This window comes from Dermacentor variabilis, unplaced genomic scaffold, assembly GCF_050947875.1.
Source record: "Dermacentor variabilis isolate Ectoservices unplaced genomic scaffold, ASM5094787v1 scaffold_13, whole genome shotgun sequence".
In the NCBI taxonomy this organism is placed as follows: domain Eukaryota; kingdom Metazoa; phylum Arthropoda; class Arachnida; order Ixodida; family Ixodidae; genus Dermacentor; species Dermacentor variabilis.
The window spans coordinates 38,609,524-38,631,417 of NW_027460291.1; the positions used below are offsets into that span (position 1 = coordinate 38,609,524).

Consider the following 21,894-nt stretch of genomic DNA (forward strand, 5'->3'; position numbering starts at 1 on the left):
CGGGAGTGGTCAAAAAAAGTTTTTGACCAATCGCGGAGGGCTGATTGCTAAATTGGAATAGAAAAGTTTGGAATAGCTTTACGTTATAGCGTCCCGGCTTTCTTCGCATTGCGCCTGTCCTAAATGTGAGATGCTGAAAATATTGACAATCCACTTGGCCTCGGCTTTTGCGACGGCAAGGCGCTTTGCATTAAAGGAAAATGGAAACAGTCATGCTTCTGTTAAATCTCAGTTCGAGCAGAATATGCCGCTTACCTTGTCCGTTGAAGAACGTTGGCTTCGGACTATAATCTGCCCTCGAATCCCGCTGCACGCTAGCAAGTGAGCGGTAACAATTCACTAATATTTGCGGCAAATGGCAAAGGGGATCCGAACTTCACAGCGACCATCCAGTGTACTCCAATTACGATCCGTTATTTTGCATAGATGCCAACGGCGACTGTTTAGTGGAAGACTTCACATCGAGTCGTGTCTGGCGGGGGCAGTACGGCCAGGCACGCGTGTGGTTTACCGTGCTGGTTGCCATGGGTAACGGGCGCACTTCAATCAATGGCGACCAGCGACCGCATACGGCGCGCTCGCCTCCGACGTTGCGCGGCGAGGAGGAATGAGAGGCGAGCTCGCAGCATAGAGGGGAAAGGCGCAAGGTCAGTAAAGTGTAAAAACAAAAAGCTTTCGAGTTTGTATGCTTGGTTGATGCATGAGCCTTCCAAGAAAGCTGGCACAATTCAGTGGAAGTAGCAAGATGCAAATATTCGGTGGAAGAATCAAGACATACACATGGAAGATGTTGAAGCGCGATTACATTGTCAGCGCATGTAAATGGGTTTATCTACATTTCACAGCCATGCAATTAAGTGAGCGCTAGAGCATCTTCTACTCACTTCTTGTTTTGGTTATCTGCGCCTTTTATGTCAGTGTCATAAGGAGTTATTGTAATAAACGGAGCCATGAAGCTGCATTCCGGCCTTAAAGTTCTGGAAACGCCAGGTACGGTCTTGTGTACTCTTATCTGTGGTTTTTCTTTCATGAGGACGTAATTATTGATTTGCGGGTTTGAATGTCCTCAAAGAGCACTGGGGCAATCCGAAATGCCCAACTGAATGGCCCGCATTCATTGTGACCGTCTAGGGTGCTCTGACGTGCACCTATACTTAATTAAGGACGCCTCTGTTATTTCATTTCATCTCCCCCGCTACGGCAACCGCCAGTCCAGTCGTGGAAGAAGAACGCCACAGCTTGCTCCGCTGCGTTTAAGAGGACGAAATAATTGATCGCGTCTTTTTGTTATGTGCCATTTCATTGCGTTATGAACAATATCGTAAGGCCTCTCCCTACCCAGACTTGATCTTCACTGAATAGTTTGTTTCCCACGATTTTGCAGCCTCGTTTCTTGGACTCAGCCACAGGGGCGCTTGTTCCACAATTCGGGAATTCTCAGCCTAATCGATTCTACGTTATTGCCTAAATAAACTTGATGTTTTGCTGCCTTTCAGTTAGTGCTGCCAGACTTCTATATGTTACGTTCTTTATCAAATCAAATCAATCTTTATTTTCATTCTGTCAATGATACGGAAAGAAGGACTTTGTCAAAAAGCTGTTTTCAGAACAGCTTGAATAGGCCACAGCTCCACAGAAAAATTTCGGAGCAGTAACAGTACTACCGTAAAATAAATCAAAAATTAAAACTTAACAGACAGTGTAGTACCATGTTACTATGTACTATGTTACTGTTATTTGCATGATAGCATGAATTCTGCTTTCCTATATCACTTGCTCTTGCAAATCAGTTCTCCTGAATCCCACAAGGTGGAGGAAGTATTAATGAAAGGTGAAATTGTCATCCACCCTGTAGCACGACGCTGCGAAGGAAACCCATACGGGTTTCTCGGAAATAATGCTTCACAGTTGAAGAAAAATTCGCCTTAGTCCGGGATCTGAGAAAACCGTATGGGTTTCCTTCGTAGCTTCTGGCTACATTCGGGAGGATTACAATATTACCTGCCATGATCACTTGCTATTTAATAAATACTGGAATTTTTGTTGCTGTGGTCTTTTTGAATAATCCGTACGACCTCTCGTGATCTTGGGAAAGGGCGCTTCGAACGAAGGACTCGGCAACGAGGAGAGTAGGTTCTGTCTCCCTTTGTCACCTTGTCCCTCGTTCTAGGCTCCTTTTCGAAGATGAAGCGGCATCAGGCCGCCAATTTGCTACTAATGAAATCCTTGGTGAATTACCGTAATAAGAATAACAATAATAGGAAAAACAATAGCCACAAATAATAATAATATTTGGGGTTTTACGTGCCAAAACCACTTTCTGATTATGAGGCACGCCGTAGTGGAGGACTCCGGAAATTTTGACCACCTGGGGTTCTTTAACGTGCACCTAAATCTAAGCACACGGGTGTTTTCGCATTTCGGCCCCATCGAAATGCGGCCGCCGTGGCCGGGATTCGATCCCGCGACCTCGTGCTCAGCAGCCCAACACCATAGCCACTGAGCAACCACGGCGGGTGATAGCCACAAACAACCCCGCGTATTTACGTTAGGAGTTGCATGCAGGATCCATGGGCATGGCAAGCACAAGGGCTGAAAATCGAACCCATGACCTGGTTCGCAATAGTAGAAACCGTAGTAGCTAATCCGCATTAAGGGCACCTTTTCATAATTATAATATATTCAATGATGCACCGTCTCTCCTGTTGTAAAAATTTTAAAGATTCCAAAAGGCCGAACGTCAGCGAAGGGACCACGCATGCAGTAGAATGCGACACAGTACAGAAATTGAATATACCAAGCCGGCGGTCAAACATAGAAAAACACGGGTGAAAATTCTCACATTTTTTGTTCGTTTATACCGCAATAAAAGAAATGACATAGACAGGAATGCGCAGTATGCATGCCATTTAAAAAATTGTTGACGTTAATTATATGCAGCAAACACTGACTGCTTTTCAAGTTCAAGACATCGCACTCAATGAAATACTCGATTAAAAGAGAATGTTCAGAAGAGCGGGGTCATATTTTTCCCAAACATTATAATTTGGTGCTTAAAAATATTTCAGAATAGAAGTAAAGTGGACCGATTTTCATAACAGATCTGCATTAGTAAGGATGTGCAGAATTTCGCTTTATTGAGGCTAACTGAAATTCGAAGCAACCTACTAGTATTCCAATTCATGTGTTTCTGCCCTTTTGGACCACTTTTTTCGCGCATTTTTATGTGCCAGATGAATTGCAACTGCGGGGGGCAAGTTTGGCACTCATTTGTCCACTCAATGTGACCTATAGAAGAAGCCAGTAGTTACATGTTTCCAGCATATGTGTGGATCAAAGTGCCTATGCTTTACACAGGCTCACTCAACTGCGACTAACAAGTGGGAAACGCTTCGGTTAACCCATTGGGCTAATAACGAGAAGGGGGTACGAGGGTTGGGGTACCCGGCTGCCAGTTGTCTTGGTCACGAGGGATCCATGGTGGCACTTCCCAACTTTTCCCTTTTGATTTGTTCCTAAGTGGTAAAGAATGCACTAGTCAAACTGACTGCACTCGAAACATTTGACACTTGCGCGCCTCTTTTCGTGCCGATGGCTCACATTATGTCCACTAATGCACACACCACAGGGAGGGTGTGAGGGTGAGGGCGATGGGATGTAGCTTGAAAGCCTGGCTGATTAGTTGAAGACCTTCGTGAGACCAGCACTCTAATGTCGAGAACGTGTCTATTGCAGTACAGCGAACTTTGTCTGGCAACCACACGACCACCACACGCCAACAAGAATACGAATGACAGAAGCGCGGGAACAATCGATAAATATTTGCACCCGCACATATCTCGCCAAACCCTGAGCTACAGAAGATGAAAGAAATAACAAGAAGAGCAAAGTCGATTGGAAAAGCTGAGAAAGAAAGAAACCATTGGGAGACTATTCTCTCAATCCAGAAATATATAAGCCTTGTCGTGTAGTCCTACTGAGATGTCCGACTTTTTCTCATGCGAAGTTGTTCGTAACGACGACTACACGTCGACGACGACGAGTCCGTGAGGACGGCTTAATAACTACGATAAAAATTCACCAGATGGCATTCAAGTTCAGAGAATCGGAGTGCCGTAGTCAAAGTCGAGAAATTCGATTTCTCATTTGTGCTGTACAAGTTCGTTGGAAAGCAAAAGCTCCAGGATTCTCATTTATTGCTGGGTTCTGATCGTTATAGAAGTTTAAGCCTAAGCTGGAGAGCAGATGCAAAAGTTGTGACAGCGGTTTACCTCCTGCTGCTTGCAATGAAAATGAGGCAAAAAAAATAATGCTCCAGCGTACACCCGTTCCCTGAACGCTAAAATTAACCATCCTTTTTCGCGGCTACGCAGACGTCGTTAATTCAACTGTCTGGGATAACTCTGGCGGGTAATTCCTTTCGAATTGGGTCACAACCACGGCGTAAAAAGGAAGGGTGCTCCGAAGAGCGACAGGATGCCTGTAGCAGAAATATTCGGTTACAAGGGGTTAGGCCACAAGAAGTTTCAAACTTCAAATAACTCTCAGTCGCTATGTAAGCATCCTGCACAATTATCGCTGCCATTTAGTGAGTGCGGACATGAATTATGGCCACGAAAATATGTTTTTGTCCGCACTGTCAATCACCTTTTTGAGCACTGGTGCAGGCGGCAAACGCAGCACCTTTAGCGTGAATGCTTTGAAGTTACTAAAATTATGAAATAATAACCCTGCTGAGGTCTTGTAATATGTCGATGTATCAACAAATAAAAGCTGAAGTATCAAGGGTTTTATTCTGTTTCTTAGTAATAAACAGCGATACCACAGTTTTGCAATGTGCACCTATAATACATCTGAAGGGTGCAAATCTCATGCGTTATACGCCACTCTGAAATGCACAACTAATGTGGGAGTAGGAGCAGGACTTGGGTTGAAGAAGTTCGCGTATGCTGTAAACTCGTATATCAAATCTGTCCCCTTTAGATACTGTAACATATGCAGTTTATGGAAATGTGATATCCGTTTTTCGAGCAGGCACGGATTTGGAAACTTCTGGGGCATTTTGTTTGAAACTGCTATTTTCGGTAAATTCCTGCAAAGCCCGAAAAATTGTCTGATCGCAGTTGCTAAAATTTCCCTTGTCTGTGAAATGAAATGCAACAAATTCCATTCAGATCGATTCACTGGTTCTCTCAAGAAATAATTCCTGCAGTTTGTATACATTTGAACAGGGAAAGCAGAGTTCGCCGCAAGTTGAAACTTCCTCTGAAGGCCGAGCGTGCTCCTTCGTGCATTGCGTCAACATCACGCAATTTTACTCTCTAGAGCACACGTTGTCAAGTGACATCGCGAATTCGGTAGCTCCTTCCGAAGAACTAATGCAGACGTGTACCTCTATAGCAAATAATGTGTTCCTATGATTATTTGTTCCCATAGCGGCTAAGCAGGTATTTTAAAGTATCGCCATGCGAGAATCAAAGGCAGTAGTGTTCTGCTATTGCATCTGCATGGTCTGCTAATGTACTACGAGGCGCAAAGCCTACCTCCATGAATGAAACATAAATAAAAACAAAAGACTAAGTTAAGAATATATAAGTGATTGGTCATCAATCAAATGGTTGCAACGACCATATTAATGCGACATGATATACCAGGTCTTTCTAAAAGTCCACGCAGTGAGTCAACGAGTTGGAGAGGAAGCGGCGCCAGTCTCTCGCTGTCTCCCTTCGGAAGGACCCGGTTGACATCTTTTATCAGTCGGACTGCGATATGAAAAGGCACAATTTTGTGCGTGCACTTTTCGTACTACCGTTCAGCCTGTCGAAATGGAGATCGAATAAACGCATGAAATGGTCACTGTTAAATTTCGCCTATAATTGAGAATTAATGATGCAAAAACTTATCAAATGTCCAGAATTCTCTTAGGATTAACGTGTGCTCAAGTGGCTCTGGCGCTATTGGCAAGGCCGTGACCAGCAGCGTACGACGCAAAATCACGATTCTTTTGTGTTAAGTAACGCTTGAATGATACTTAGAATGAAAGCAGAAGCACCTGATTTGTCGAGGCAGTTCACTCACTAGATTTTCTCTTAAAACGAGATACAAAGGGTTTACACTAAAATAGAGCTGAATCAGCTGACTTCTGAGCAATAGTGGAGACCAAAAGAAGCAGTCAATCAGGGTTCCTTCATCTCAAGAAGAGAAAGGGGTGGCGGGAGAAAGCTGATTTGCTGCAGCTTGACTAAGCTTGGTGTGCTGTTCTCAGTTTTGTTTTCAAAGCGTCTGATCACTAGCGCCACTCCACGCTTAATGTTGTATAACATTTCGGTCAAATATGCTCTCACAGCATACCGCGCCGTCTTGCACCTTCTCTCTGATGGTTGAATGAAGTATGCAGTCGGTTGGTCCATGAACAAGCTACGGAGGCTCCGCTCCGTAGGCCACCACTTTGGCCGGCGTCATCCCGACGCCGGACACTACCTTTGGCGACGTGGTAAAACTTTCGCTACTGATTGCCACCACTCCTGTTTTTACTTGATGCTTGGATGATACTACGCCATCCATTACTACTGCTCTGACACCGGCATTCCCAGCCGCTGCTCCCGCCGCTTATTCCGTCACGTAGTTTGCGCCACCGCCATTCCTTGCCTCACCTGTTGCACCGGCAGTACCCTGGCAAACGCAGAAGCGAGCGTTCGTGGCATTTCTACTGGCAGCTACGATTCGAGGTTTTAACCGGCGAGAGGAAAAATCAGTTTTGTTGGCGAACTGGGGGTTCGGGGGTCAGCGTCTATTCTACGCCTTGACGTCGCAAGCGGACCTCCCTACCACCCAGTTCTAAGGCATCATTCGAGACTTCGACAAACATCTCCAATATCGGGTCAACTCTTTCGTGCGTTGCATGACTTTCAGGGACCGGAAATAACAAGCTGCAGAAAATTTCCAAGACTTTGTAAATGCGTGGCATCAGTTAGTTCCGGCTTGCGCGTTCGGAGCGTGGCACGACGAGTGGCTACGTGAGCAAATTCTTCTAGGACTCACATCAACGGAAATTCTAGAATGACTTCCCTTCGAGGGAAGCCATTCGTTCATGCTTAAAAAAGTAGAAGACATAGGACGAAACCTTCAGCAAGTCAAGAAAGAATTCCAAGTTTTCGAAGGTTTTCCGTACATTAAGTCCCTATGGAGCGGCAAGATGGTATCTCCAGCCGCTTCATTCTTTCCCCGATTGTGCAACATGATGGTCATCGGGATGCTAGCTCCTTCGTCGTTTCGGCGCGGCCAACCTAGTGCTGGCCAAGGGGTTAAAAAGGCAAGATGCTACAATCTATTACTACCGATGTAAATCAACTCAGCCCACAGAATTCGATCCGAGCTGCGTGTCCAAACTTGTCATTAAGAAAGTGCGACGTTACGCGTCAGTCTGCCCTTCGCGGAACCAAACAGATTAAGCGTTTGCTGCAAGAGTACAACACACATCTTCGTCTGCTAAAATAGAGTCAGCTAGTAGAGTTTCCTTCGGGCTAGCAATACATGCACCGACCCCAATCGACAATAAGTTGCACACGAGTGATTGTTGCAAACACTCCGCTTCAGTTGCTCACAGATACAGGAGCTACCGTTTCCCTGATGAGCAGCAGCATCAAGTCGCGAATATAGAGTCGCGGAAGAAGAAGAAAAGACGAAAACGACAAAGAGTGAACGTAGCGGAGGCGAAGTCAGTGTTGAATAGTGAACGACGTCGAGGAGCGTGAAGCACGCAAACGCGCCGCTAAAAAGATAAAACAAAAAGGAAAACTAACTAATTGGGAAAGTGAACGAAGTTCCCAGGCGCCAATCAGGTAAACCAAATAGGCCAGAGTGACAGAAAAACGAGGCGCGCCGGCGAAAGAGAGGAAGAGGTCGAGGAAGCGACACAAGGGTTAAGATCAGCCACCTGTCCAGGAGTTGAAGACGGGCCGTCGGGCTCCGGACCCGAGCCAATAGAACTTCACTTGACCGGGGCCTCCTGCCATCCTGTTCCCAGGCGTCGCTACTCTTCCCCAACACGACCTGCGGACTACTCCACCCGAAGCCGGCGAACTTCTGCGCCCGCAGGTAGAGTCAGAGCATTCGGGCTGTGGGCCCAAGTTCGCATCCAGCTGCCTGGTCGAGACGCCGCCTCCATCTGCCCGTGCTACCAAGCCGCCTGCGTCCCTTCTGCAAGCCGGAGGTATGGTCTGGTCGTGGTCTCATTGCTCAACTACATCGACATTGTGGTGAGACCAACGCCACTTCTTTCGCCGCCTCGTCTCCGCCCCTCCAAGTCGAACTGTTGCGCTCACGCTCATAGTCTGCCCCTAACTCAAGTGCTGTCAGTAATTTCATAGCTCTGAGTGTATGGTATTTCTTGTGGTGAATGTTTCGTTGAGTGTTTATTTTGCTTCTCTCTATGCTTCTCTCTACGCTATATTTGAACTCCTTGTTCCCGAAGGCAGGGTGATGTTAAAGCGCCTGCCTTCTGAAGCTGAGTGCGAAGCTGAAGTCGTGTCACACTCGACGTCCAACTACAAATCTCGTCGGCATAGATGGAGACCCGAACGGTGCATGGAAGGATATCAGCGACTCCAATGAGTGCTAGATTGAAGAGCGTTGGGCTCAGTACTTCACCCTGAGGGACCCGGCAGTTACAGTATTTTTGGGAGGTTGCGCGATCCTCGGTGAGTATGAAAAAACCACGAGTCATTCCACTCTGGGAAGGTGGATGACAAACGAAGCTGTTTAGCATACGACACAGAGGTGAATCAGATTTTCGAACATAGGTACGGACTCATTCACAGTGTTTTTTATATGCATTTGCGCGGACGGCGGGACCGCCGCCCCGAGAAGCCGGACCGAACTTGACGCGCGTGACGTTTCCACGGGACCGCCACCATGGGAGAGGAGAAGGAAAAGAAAGGATACGCAAGCGGTTGGAACGCCGACAAAGAGGGTTGTGCGAACGTAGACATGGCCGACGCAGGTCAAGGTTTAGTATGTGTTCTTCTCGGCTTAATATCTGATACGGGTAGTATTTGAACCGAAGATATTACACTTATTTTTGCCACTTGGCGGAGTGCTAGAAGCCTGCTTCACCTCCACCGTGGGTCAGCCCGGTACTTCGCTATCTTCGGGATCGGCCCAAGGGAAAGTGAAAGGAAAGGAGATGCGCAAGTGCTTGGAACGCCAAAAAAGAGAGGGTGGTGCGAAAGTAGACATGGCCGACGCAGGTAAAAGTGTTGCATGTGTTCTTCTCAGCTTAATATCTGATACAGCTAGTATTTGAACCCAAAATATTAAACTCATTTTTGCAACCTTCGGAGTGCTAGAAGCCTGCTTCACCTCCACCGTGGGTCAGCCCGGTACTTTACTATCTTCGAGGTCGGCCCAAGGGAAAGTGAAAGGAAAGGAGATGCGCAAGTGCTTGGAACGCCAAAAAAGAGAGGGTGGTGCGAACGTAGACATGGCCGACGCAGGTCAAAGTGCTGTATGTGTTTTTCTCAGCTTAATATCTGATACAGGTAGTATTTGAACCCAAGATATTAAACTTATTTTTGCCACTTGGCGCAGTGCTAGAAGCCTGCTTCACCTCCGCCGTGGGTCAGCCCGGTACTTCACTATCTTCGGGATCGGCCCAAAGGAAAGTGAAAGGAAGTGATATGCGCAAGTGCTTGGAACGCCAACAAACAGAGGGTGGTGCGAACTTAAACATGGCCGACGCAGGTCACAGTGTTGTATGCGTTCTTCTCAGCTTAATATCTGATACGGGTAGTATTTGAACGCAAGATATTAAACTTATTTTTGCAGCTTGGCGGAGTGCTAGAAGCCTGCTTCACCTCCGCCGTGGGTCAGCCCGGTACTTCACTATCTTCGGGATCGGCCCAAAGGAAAGTGAAAGGAAGTGATATGCGCAAGTGCTTGGAACGCCGACAAACAGAGGGTGGTGCGAACTTAAACATGGCCGACGCAGGTCACAGTGTTGCATGTGTTCTTCTCAGCTTAATATCTGATACAGCTAGTATTTGAACCCAAAATATTAAACTCATTTTTGGAACCTTCGGAGTGCTAGAAACCTGCTTCACCTCCGTCGTGGGTCAGCCCGGTACTTTACTATCTTCGAGGTCGGCCCAAGGGAAAGTGAAAGGAAAGGAGATGCGCAAGTGCTTGGAACGCCAAAAAAGAGAGGGTGGTGCGAACGTAGACATGGCCGACGCAGGTCAAAGTGCTGTATGTGTTTTTCTCAGCTTAATATCTGATACAGGTAGTATTTGAACCCAAGATATTAAACTTATTTTTGCCACTTGGCGGAGTGCTAGAAGCCTGCTTCACCTCCGCCGTGGGTCAGCCCGGTACTTCACTATCTTCGGGATCGGCCCAAAGGAAAGTGAAAGGAAGTGATATGCGCAAGTGCTTGGAACGCCAACAAACAGAGGGTGGTGCGAACTTAAACATGGCCGACGCAGGTCACAGTGTTGTATGCGTTCTTCTCAGCTTAATATCTGATACGGGTAGTATTTGAACGCAAGATATTAAACTTATTTTTCCAGCTTGGCGGAGTGCTAGAAGCCTGCTTCACCTCCGCCGTGGGTCAGCCCGGTACTTCACTATCTTCGGGATCGGCCCAAAGGAAAGTGAAAGGAAGTGATATGCGCAAGTGCTTGGAACGCCGACAAACAGAGGGTGGTGCGAACTTAAACATGGCCGACGCAGGTCACAGTGTTGCATGTGTTCTTCTCAGCTTAATATCTGATACAGCTAGTATTTGAACCCAAAATATTAAACTCATTTTTGCAACCTTCGGAGTGCTAGAAACCTGCTTCACCTCCGTCGTGGGTCAGCCCGGTACTTTACTATCTTCGAGGTCGGCCCAAGGGAAAGTGAAAGGAAAGGAGATGCGCAAGTGCTTGGAACGCCAAAAAAGAGAGGGTGGTGCGAACGTAGACATGGCCGACGCAGGTCAAAGTGCTGTATGTGTTTTTCTCAGCTTAATATCTGATACAGGTAGTATTTGAACCCAAGATATTAAACTTATTTTTGCCACTTGGCGGAGTGCTAGAAGCCTGCTTCACCTCCGCCGTGGGTCAGCCCGGTACTTCACTATCTTCGGGATCGGCCCAAAGGAAAGTGAAAGGAAGTGATATGCGCAAGTGCTTGGAACGCCAACAAACAGAGGGTGGTGCGAACTTAAACATGGCCGAAGCAGGTCACAGTGTTGTATGCGTTCTTCTCAGCTTAATATCTGATACGGGTAGTATTTGAACGCAAGATATTAAACTTATTTTTGCAGCTTGGCGGAGTGCTAGAAGTCTGCTTCACCTCCGCCGTGGGTCAGCCCGGTTCTTCACTATCTTCGTGATCGGCCCAAGGGAAAGTGAAAGGAAAGGAAAGGAGATGCCGAAGTGCTTGGAACGCCAACAAAGAGAGGGCGGTGCGAACGTAGACATGGCCGACGCGGGTAAAAGTGTATCTCTTCTTATCAGTCTAATGTTAGATACGGGTTGTATTTGGACCCAAGATATTAAACTTACTTTTGCATGTTGGCGGAGTGCTCGAAGCCTGCTTCACCTCACACGCGGGTCGGTCCGGTGTTGCACTAACTCGGGATCGGCCCGCGGTTTTTGGTCTACTCACATCTATCCGCTGGAAACTAACCACATACAGCTTCGCTGTAAAAAGTCTCTGTTTGGGTCGAAAGGCGAAGCATCGATTGCAATAGCAAATTAGTAGACAGCTATACTAAGTAGGTATAATAGATTTATCGGCAGTATCATGTTGTAAACATTCGCTTAGTAACTAAATTAACAAGCACGGTGTCACGCGTGCACACGTGAAGAGGAACAGATTGCGCTCGATGACCGCGGAAACTCGCTGGCAAAACGCTGGAGTTAGGAAGCGTGGAAGCTGATTCGAGCGAATTGACCTCCGTGTTGTCTCTCGCTTAAATGCGGACTAAACGTCAAAAGCACAGCGCATAAGACGCTACCGGCGCTCTGCGCATGCGCTTTGACCATAGCGCAGATCCCTTTCAAGATACGGCGCCCGCACGGCTGCGTCGTAAGCAGCAGCCGTCGCAGTAGAACGCCGCCTCCCTCTCCCTCGCCTCCCCCCGTGGTTCGCGCGCTAAAGAAGATGTTGTGCTTGCGCCCGGCCTTTCCCCGCGCGTGCGAGATTGAGCCGCGATCGTCGGTTGACCCGCGCAAGTTTTCACTCGCACGTACGGCACGCGGCGACGATGTTATCGTGTTAGAACTTCACTACGACGTTAACGGCGGCGGCAGAAATGCGCTTGGATTGCCCACATAATTGCTATCACAATAAAAGGATCGGGTTCGTGGGTAGCTACTTGGGCGGCGCGACTACCGCCTCCGGAGCTGGACGACGGAGAAGACGGCCCCCGAGCATGTAGGCTGAGAGGTTTCATCTCCCAGCCGAATTTTTTTTTTTTTGGCTTCTACTAGCCGCGATTCCACCAGCCACAAATTATTTTTATACAAACTCACCTAGATCGGTTAAACGTCCAAATTTGTGAGGAGACAATTGTTTGTGTTAACACCCATTCCATTAAAGTTCTGTTGAATGATATTCCCCTAAAAATGCAAAGGCGCTATCTTACCGCATGCTATCCATTATCTCAAATGATTACTTTTTTCACATGCTGATCAACACAGTTATGGCCCCTGATGCTTCCTAAAATGAAGAAATGTGTGCAATCGGAATATTTTCTCATATTCTCGATTCATCGTTATCTCTTCGCCGCCCAGACTTCACAGCGATCTTACTGGCAGGATTTTAGCTGTACTTCTAGCCCTTGGTAAACTAAACACATCAACACGTTCCACTAATACTTCCCATGTATAACTATTCAAAAATTTTGTTTACAGTATATTCTAATTTTTCTTCTTTATTGTTATATGGAACTGCCCGGTTATTGGTCAATCCCCTAGAGTGGGTATTTGCCACTAAGGCTTATAGACTCTACAACTACACCTCCAGCACGTTAGCGCGCTGAACCTGTGCGGGCGCGGTAGCTGCCGCTCCCGAGATTCCGCGGCACCATGGCTAGCCGGCCTGAATAGACTGTGGCCACGGCGGCAACCTTTTGGCGCCGCCTCTGGCATACTAATCCATAAGGAGATTTTGCCCCCTTGTCCTACTGCCTCTAACGTGCTCAAGATCGTTTTGTGTGTTTCGTTACCGTATGCGGCTTTAACAACCAGAAACTGGGAAGCAGATAATCGTTTGCAGGACTTATGGTGCGCGACGTACTATCCGCTTGAAACGTGAACAGTGGAGCGCGTGGCCAGAGCATAAGTGAAGGTGTAGTGTGCGCCGTCCAGTCACCACCACTGACAGGCGCGCGCATCGGGTTTGGCCGCACTGCGGGATCTTTTCGCTTCTGCTCTGGTTCTTACATTCGAAAGGGAGAAAATAAACGAAAGCAGAAGCTCGAATATTGCAGTTTACGGAGAGTATTGTCACGCAGTTCACCGAAACCATAGGTGCTGTCGACGCCAAATGAAACTTGATCGGTGAACGTGGCGCAGTTTGCGCTGTCATCATAAGAGATAGATTCGCTCATGTGCTTTGCCGCTTGTGCGCCACATTCATTCTTTCGATCGACAAACTTGCGCAGCGCGGTATCGCTAGGAGCCGCAACGGCGGCCGGCGTGGGCGCGCCGAGCTCGTTTGGCTGTTTGACTCCCAAACGAGCGCAGTGCGGCCAAATCGGATGTGTGCGCCTGTCTAAGGTGATGACTGGACGGCGCACACTATACCTTCACTTATTCTCGGGCCACGCACAATGCTGTTCACGTTTCACTTCCCTCTGATAGTACTGTACGTCACCAAGTCGACAACGTTTTTTATGGAAGAACGGTCACGCCTGAGACTGGCTACTGCCTGCAGGTATACATCCAAATGTTCAAAGCACCATTCTAATCAGGCTAGAAGTATCATCTACATAAGTTTTCTGATGTAGCTGGCAAGCACAGTCGGTCGGTATGGTGCATTGTCTACAGGCGACTTGCCAGGCTTAAGCATTAGAATGAGGTGACTGGTCTTCTACTCCTGGGAAACCGTGTCTGTCTGCCAGGAGCTCTTGAACAAGAGCAGAAGCCCTTTCCTAGCCTCTTCGCCAAGATTACATAGGGCACAGTAGGTTATGCCGTCGGGTCGGGCCATCCATAAACGCATACTTTCTAGCTTCTCTATGAGCTTAGCCAAACATGAAGTTAGTGCTATAAGACGATACGAGACCAAGTCTGTCATTTCTTTGCCGGGCTTCGGCAGTGGGGCAACCCAAGCCACCTTCCATGAAGGAGGAACGTCGCGAGTCTCCCACACTCGATTGAGATAGCTTAGGAGCGTCTTCCGGTGTTCCAGAGGTAGGTTCTGAATCATCGGGTTGGTAATGTCGTCAGGACCTGGTGCACATCGACGCCGCAGGCTACTGAGTGCTGTCTGTAGCTCTCGAAGTGTAAACGGGGCGCCCGTAACAGACATAGATGTTGCAGGCAGAGCTCAGGAATGAGTTCCTGAACTTGCACGTACAACTGCATCTGCAAATTCCTCTACCAAGCACGCGAGAGGTTTCTGCTTGCGCCGTGCAGGCTCTTCGAAAGGCTTACCAGGACGAGAATCACCATTAAGACTGCCAATGACTCGCCAAATTCTCATCATCGGTGAGAAAACAGTCTCTCTAGAACTGGTTGAACTGGAATTCAGGCTAGCAGTACTTAATTAATAAATAAATAAATAAATAAATAAATAAATAAATAAATAAATAAATGAAGATTGCGCAGAAGGTCGCCCACTGCGACCTACAGAGCTTGTTCGTATGGCGTCGAATGGCAGAGTTAAGCCTATTTGAGGTCGTCTTCAAGGATCTGTAGCCCTTCACTTGGCAGCAGCGGCAGCAAGCCGTGAACAACGTCTAAAAAACTGCTCTTTTTGCAGCGTTGTCCGCTTCGAGGCCGCTTCGAGGCTTCAATTGTTGCGTCGACTTCTGGCTGCGAATTTCACGTGGATCTGCCTTTGCGAGGACCTGCCCGTGGCTGCAAATTTCACGTGTATCTGGCCTTGCGACGAGGGATGGCCTGCCAGTCTTGTCTGCACATGCGCAACCAGCAGCCAGCTCGACGAAAGAAAAGCGGAGCACATGTAGCGGCCGGTCACTTGGCAGCAGCGGCAGCAAGCCGTGCACAACGTCTAAAAAACCTGCTCTTTTTGCATGTTAGTAGCACTGTGTTTCCATAATGTTTATTTTATAGTACCTTCGCTGCTGCTGCTGCCATTTGTTTTGCCTTAGTATTGTTAAACTGCATCGTGCAATTACCTTTGTACATTTGGATCAATGTATGATTCTTGTAAAACATGTAGCCTGCTCATCTCCGAGGATGAGACACGTGTGAAATGTTCCAAGTGCGAGCACGCCTATCACTTTAGAAAATGTGCTGGTTTAACTGAAAAATCCTTCAAATCAAAGAACGAGGCTGCAAAGAAAACGTGGCAATGCTCACCATGCAGAAGTGCTGGAAGTAGCAACATGTACGGTAAAGAGAGTAATGGCTCTGAAAGAGATATTAAACTTGCCCTTTTGTCAATTAACCAAAAACTAGAACAGCTGATGCCCCTGGCAGGAAAAATTGAGAGCATGGAAGAGTCTCTTAACTTCATAGCAACGAGGTTTGATGAGATCGAGCAAAAGTTCTGGCATCAAGAGGCTGATATAAAGGACATGAAAAAGAAGATGTCAGAGCTTGAGAAGAAAGATGACCTAAATCAGGTCGCCCAAGCTCAACCTGGAAAATAAATACATGACCTTGAATTTAGAAGCAGGCAGCTGAACTTGGAACTGCATGGGATTAAAGAATTAGCGAACGAGGATCCTACAGTCGTATTAAATAACGTGGCTGATAAACTTCGAGTGCCTTACTTGATGGAATCAGACATTGCAACTGTTCATCGAATTCCCGCTAAACGTGATAAGGGGCCAGGCATCATTGCTTGTTTTACGAAGCAAGCAATAAGAGATAAATGGATCAAGAATAGAAAGAACCATAAGTACAGCGAGCCAGCGATTTTCGTACAAGAAAGCTAACACGCCGCAATAGAGAATTGCTCCAGGCAACGAAAGAACGCGCCAAAAATAAAGGATATAAGTTTACTTGGAATATCAATGAAAAACTTTTCGTTTGTAAAAGTGAGGGTGTGAGGGCCATCCATGAGAATGGAAAGGGCGACTTGAATTGATTGTAGCACTGTTGTATATTGTCTTTTGTGTTCCTCTTTAAAAATTATCGAAATGCCGCAGATGTGTTATTATCTGCCGAATGACCTGAACCACAATACTTCATGTATCGCGCCGACATTGCTTAAGGCTTTTCAGCTAAATGCACCCTCTGTAAAGAACAAGACAACGCGTTTAGAAGAATTCTTTGGCGAATTTTCATTTACTTTTTCTTTGATAATGCTAAGTGAAACTTGGAGCACCAATGATTCCGACATTTTTACGATGACTAACTATAAAACTTATTACTTTAACCGCTCCAGCCACCGCGGGAGAGGCGTTGCTTTCCTGGTGTTTAATGGCATTGAGTGCGAAAAGTTCGACTCGTACTGTACTCCTAAATAACTTAGAGTGTTAAGGTTTTCGGCAACAGGCTCAAACGTTTCTTAAATCATATTTATCACATAGAAAATAGGCTGTCTGTATAGACAATATGAAATCTGAACTAAAATATGTTACTTCTGGCATTCCACAGGGCAGTATATTGGGACCATTACTATTTAATATGTACCTTAATGATATCTCCAACATTAAATTCACTGCTAAATTTGTTATCCATGCTCATTACACTAGCATCTTTTTTGCTGGAAATGATTTAGATCTTCGTGTTCGGGAATGCAATGACACTTTGAACGAATTACAAAAATGGCCTGAATCCAAGTGCACGCGTATAAATGAAAAGAAGGCACAATCTGTCATACACCGCCCAAAAAATAAACCAGTTCCCTCCTCCCTCGAGATTAAGCTGAATTCACGACGTATAGATGTGGTTGAGTAATTTAAATGACTCGGAGTAGCTTTTTCCTCCTGTACGTCTCGGAAACATCACATGGACCGTATCACAACGAAACTTGCTCAAATAACTGGGGTCGTAGGCCGGCTCAGATACGTTCTTCCAAGGCCAATAAAATTACTCCTTTACAATTCCCTTTTTGCTCCTATTTAAACTATTCTCATTTTGTATGGGGAACAGCCACAATTACTGTCTTCAGCGCATTTACATTTTGCAGAAGTTCCTTCGTCATGTTCACAATGTCCCCTGGGGCTCACCGAGCGTAGATATCTTTTTGCAAAGTAGTGTGCTGAAGATCCCTTAAGTGTTCGGTTTAAACTGGAAACACGGAGAAACATAAACCACATACGTTACCTTGCTGATTTACTTACCCGAGAAGCAACCTACAAGACAAGGCATGCGGAGAATTGGGTAGAGAGTTTCTGTAGAGAACGCCTACAATTCACTCTTCCTTCCCTCTTAAATGCTTATGCATATAATAATTTTGATCTCTTCAGTGAGTCAAACAGTGCTTTGCGTGCTATGTATGTTACCATGTAGGTTTCGCTTTTCTTTGTGGTGAATATTGTTCAAATATTGCATAATTTTGTTGTTTTCTTTTGTACTTGTTGATTATTGTATAACTGTTATTAGACTGCAATTACCTTCGTTTTGAAAGCCTTGCTGTGAAGCCACTGCCAAGCGAAAGGGGGCTGCGGCTTTGTCAAGCTGTTTCTGGCAGCTTTTTCTGCGCCTCCGCCGTATGTATTTGTACAAGTCAGAAATAAAGAATTTGAATTTGAATTCTTCCGCATCAATTGTCCCTCCGCCCTTCTGCGCGCTGCGAAAAGGTTCCTGAGTTTTAAATCCGGAGTCGGAAAATGAATAGGACACTTGACCACCTTGGTAGCAGCCATCTTACCAGAAATCATTTTGTCTATCACATCACCATAAACACATGCAAGTTGCACCCAGTATTTCTCCCAATTAACAACATGGCTAATTTGAGAGCCGCGCATATGGAAGTCGGCTGTAAACACTAAAATTGGATAGTGATTACTTCCCATGCGGTCAGGTGCAGTTGACCACTTCACACGGACGTCAGGTTAATGGAAGCTTAGGTCTACAGATGTGGCTGATGTTGGAGGCCGCAAGAAAGTGTGACTTCCGTCATTGGCCATGCACAGGTCCAAACTTTCGATAACTTGTACAAGTTTACGTCCGTGGGAATTTGTGTTCCTGTCAGCCCAGACAGAATGGTGGGCATTGAGGTCACCCCAGATAATTCGGGGCACTGGGCAACGGTCACAAAGCTGCTGGAGAAACAAATCCATTGCTACCTTCTTCCGCGGAGACACGTATGCGGATGCAACAGAAAGAGTTCGGAAGCCGAGCCGTATCCTCACAGCCGCTTCCTGAATACTATCGGTGCAAAGATCGATGACGTTCAAAGCCACATGAGGAATCGTTCTTCATATCTAAAGGGCGGTAGTTCCTGCGGGAAATGACTTTATGCTGCAATTCTTGTGGGCGACACATCCAGTCAAAGATCTCCTGCAGCCTGCGAGAGGGCCAATACTGGAACACAAGTTTCTTTCAAAAATAACTTCAGTTCTGCTAGTCGACTTATAATTCCAGCGCCCTTCCATTGCAGAATAAACGGCACTTTTCGGTGATTTTTAGTTGCATGAGATTGAAGAAAACTAGCCATATTATAATGTAAAGTTCACTGTGAATGTGGTAATCATGGACTCTAAGGAAAGAACGAGCTATAGAAATTTCTTCAGGTTGCCAGTCTGCATCGCTTGAATATATGAACGCGCGACTTCAAACAACAATCGCAGAAGGTCGGACAGATCCAGATTTTTGAGCTCCTTATTTTTCTGTACGCACTGCTTCACAACTTCAACAAAAGATGCGGACTGGGACCCACTCTTGGCCACTGCAGCTGGTTTCATCTCTTTTGAGGCAAGGTAATGTCCTCCATGTCGTCGAGTCTGGCTGTGATCTGGTCGCTGAGGAACTTGGACACTTTTTGCTGAAGCAGATAGAACAACCGACTCACCCACAGTGGACTTTGCCGTCTTTCTAGGGTCAGGTCGCTCACTGACATTGCTTGTTACCACGCCACGAACTTCCGACTCCAAGGCAGGGAACTCGTCACTTCCAGGTATGGGCTTCTCAGTAGGTTGTGGTTTGGGACCACTAATGAAGGACACTCGACGGTGTAAGGCGCTTACACGGAAGGGGCAGCCACCGAAACTCGCTGGATGGTCACTCTCACAATTAGCGCAAGCAAAATCTGCCTTGCAGGCTTTGTAATCGTGGGCGCCACCGCATCGTTTGCAACGTTGATCCTTGATGGAAACTTTGGCTACATGGCCAAAGCGTTGGCACCTAAAGCATCGGGGAGGAGTTTCAACGAATTCTTTGACTGCATGCTCGGTAAAACCGAGGTCAATTTTTTCGGGGTGCTCGGTGTTGGGAGCAAACGTTAGCACAACAGAGTTAGTAGGTTTCGCTGCCCATTCTTTTACTTGAGTCTCCATCCGGCGCATCAGACGCTTCACGTGCAGAACACCTTGCGGTTTCAAGTAGACAAGAAGGCCGCTTTCCGAATACCACACTGGTACTCCCCTAATAACATATGTGTTAGTGATGTAGGAGTAGCGCAACCGGGCTTTAACTCTTATGTCACCACTCTGAGAGCACCGGAGAAGAATGTCAACTTGCTCTTCCGTTGCGATATCTAGATGAAGAGCACCTTGCGTTGTGAAGTGACTGCGAATCGGACAAAATCCCAGCTGTACATTAATGGCTTCGAAGAGCCTGATAGGGTTCCGCTCTCTCAAATCAACACCTTTCTCTGTTGGCAAAACTACCACTGGGATTCCGACCATTCTTTGCTTCCGATGACTCACCACCTTGAAGCCGTCGCTGTCCACTTCCGCCATATCAGCCACTTCCTAGGCAGGGTCGACGATAATTGAATCGTCCCCACTGAGCGATGATGACGCACTGGACGGCTGATCGTCCCTGATGTCTGGCAGCTCCACGCCTTGCGAGGCCATGGCCGCCTCCCCCACGCTGTTTTCCTTCGGATGGCGCTGTCACTTTAAAGATGCCGGTGCTTGAGCAGCCGTGCCCTTCCCATAGGGAGAGTACCGACTTAAAGATACGGCCGTCTGGCAAGGATATAAATAACTTACATAATGAATAGCAAAACCTATGCAAAAATTACAGAGAGGAGGTGATAACGGATGGAACAGCGTCGTCTTCCTCTACTTCTCAGGCCGGACTGCATTTTTACAACTGCTAGTAGGTTATGCGGGGCGTGGCGTTTCTCGCGGCGCTTGACGTTTCTGCGCACGCGGGAGTAAGAGCGAGTGCGAGAGAGAAAATGTGGGGGCCTTTGTTCTTTGAATATATGACTCTGCCTAGGCACTACGGAGGAGGTTTCTTAGCGCGTGTTGTATGCGTTTGTTCCCTAGACATGCCGGCATTGTGGAGTGCGATCGAGTTTGTTTACGCTCCGCCGCTGGCTGCCCGCGCAGGGACGCCATGGGCACGCACGCCCCATTTGCTGATCGCTAGCTGTGTCTGACGGGGCAAGGTTCTGGCTGGTGTTGTATAACTCGCGTTTCGCTTTTTTCGTCAGGACGATCAATTGCATTTTTTACAAGCACTGCTCAAGAAGGGCACGTGTATCCGGCAAACGGACGCCTCAGGAGAGCACCTGAGGTTATAATAAAGCGGGTGGCACAGGATCTCCAGGGCACCCAAGGGGCAACGGGGGGATCAAAGCTGGAAGCAGGGGAGCCCGTGAGTTGGGGCCGTGGAGGCTGAAGCGTGCCAAGGGGTGGTCGCATAAAAAATTGGATGTGCGCGATAGCGGAAAGCCGATCTTATACACCCCTGGCACGCGCAGGCCTTGGCGAGCCCCAACCCACGGACCAGTCCGGGTTCAAGCTTTGGTGTCCCCGTTGCCGCTTTGGTGTCATGGACGCGCCACCAATAATGCGAAATAACGACACGTCGTTTCAATTAGTAAAAAAACACGAGTGAATAAATATACAAACGTCGACCCGCCTAATATCGATGCTAAGTTCAGCACTACCACGCCTTGCGACATCTACCGTCACGCCTAGGGACAAGTGCGTACAACGCGCGCTATGAAACTCCACCGTAGTGTCTAGGCAGAGTCATATATTCAAGGAGAAAAAGTGCCCATATTTCCTCTCTCCCACCCGCTCTTACTCGCGCATGCGCGCACACGTCCAGCGTCTCCGCAAGCGCCAAGCCCCGCTGTACCCACTAGCAATTGCAAATACGCGGGCGGCGCAGAGCCGCTCGGTGCTGAGTGCGCGTAAACTCATGGCCTGAGAGGCAGGACTGCGGCCCTGATTAAGCGTCGCTCACTTCAACCTGGCGGCATTTCATCTTGCATGGCTTGCCACCGCATCTACATCTTGGCTGCCGCGTCGCGTTCTCCTTCGCAACAATTGCAGCATGCGGTTCCTGCTCATTTCTGGCACTGCGTCAGAAGGGCTTTCTTTCGTCTACTTGAACGCATCCGATGTAGAGGCGCGTGAAATGTCTTGATGATGCACTACCGGAAATGATCGCTCGAGAATATCGCCCCTCAATAAAACTTACCTTGGCGTTTCATGCGCTATTGCGGCAGATAGTATTTATAGTCACCCGGAGAAAGACTTTGCTAAGCAGATCTTGATGCGGGACTGTGCTCTTGAAATGCCGCTTGTGTAGCTTCGTCAACAGCAGTTTACATAATTTATGCGTGTTTGGCGGTCCGCGT

The 21,894-nt window shown here is 47.3% G+C and overlaps 1 protein-coding gene and 11 pseudogenes across 1 annotated transcript in view; 11 read left to right on the forward strand and 1 right to left on the reverse strand.

Moving 5' to 3' along the window:
- Positions 1–484, reverse strand: part of Ttc30 (tetratricopeptide repeat domain 30) — a 55,713-nt gene extending 55,229 nt beyond the window's left edge. Inside the window, exon 1 of the mRNA XM_075677435.1 lies at positions 256–484. The gene's annotated coding sequence lies outside the window, so the exon portion shown is untranslated. The remainder of the gene's footprint in view (positions 1–255) is intronic.
- An 8,504-nt stretch (positions 485–8,988) lies between these two features.
- LOC142566908 (U2 spliceosomal RNA) lies at positions 8,989–9,168 on the forward strand (annotated as a pseudogene).
- Positions 9,169–9,235: 67 nt separating this feature from the next.
- Positions 9,236–9,414, forward strand: LOC142566916 (U2 spliceosomal RNA; annotated as a pseudogene).
- Positions 9,415–9,481: 67 nt separating this feature from the next.
- On the forward strand, positions 9,482–9,661 carry LOC142566909 (U2 spliceosomal RNA; annotated as a pseudogene).
- Positions 9,662–9,728: 67 nt separating this feature from the next.
- On the forward strand, positions 9,729–9,908 carry LOC142566902 (U2 spliceosomal RNA; annotated as a pseudogene).
- A 67-nt stretch (positions 9,909–9,975) lies between these two features.
- Positions 9,976–10,154, forward strand: LOC142566918 (U2 spliceosomal RNA; annotated as a pseudogene).
- Positions 10,155–10,221: 67 nt separating this feature from the next.
- LOC142566899 (U2 spliceosomal RNA) lies at positions 10,222–10,401 on the forward strand (annotated as a pseudogene).
- A 67-nt stretch (positions 10,402–10,468) lies between these two features.
- LOC142566904 (U2 spliceosomal RNA) lies at positions 10,469–10,648 on the forward strand (annotated as a pseudogene).
- Positions 10,649–10,715: 67 nt separating this feature from the next.
- Positions 10,716–10,894, forward strand: LOC142566919 (U2 spliceosomal RNA; annotated as a pseudogene).
- Positions 10,895–10,961: 67 nt separating this feature from the next.
- Positions 10,962–11,141, forward strand: LOC142566900 (U2 spliceosomal RNA; annotated as a pseudogene).
- Positions 11,142–11,208: 67 nt separating this feature from the next.
- LOC142566910 (U2 spliceosomal RNA) lies at positions 11,209–11,388 on the forward strand (annotated as a pseudogene).
- Positions 11,389–11,460: 72 nt separating this feature from the next.
- LOC142566915 (U2 spliceosomal RNA) lies at positions 11,461–11,636 on the forward strand (annotated as a pseudogene).
- Positions 11,637–21,894: the final 10,258 nt, after the last annotated feature.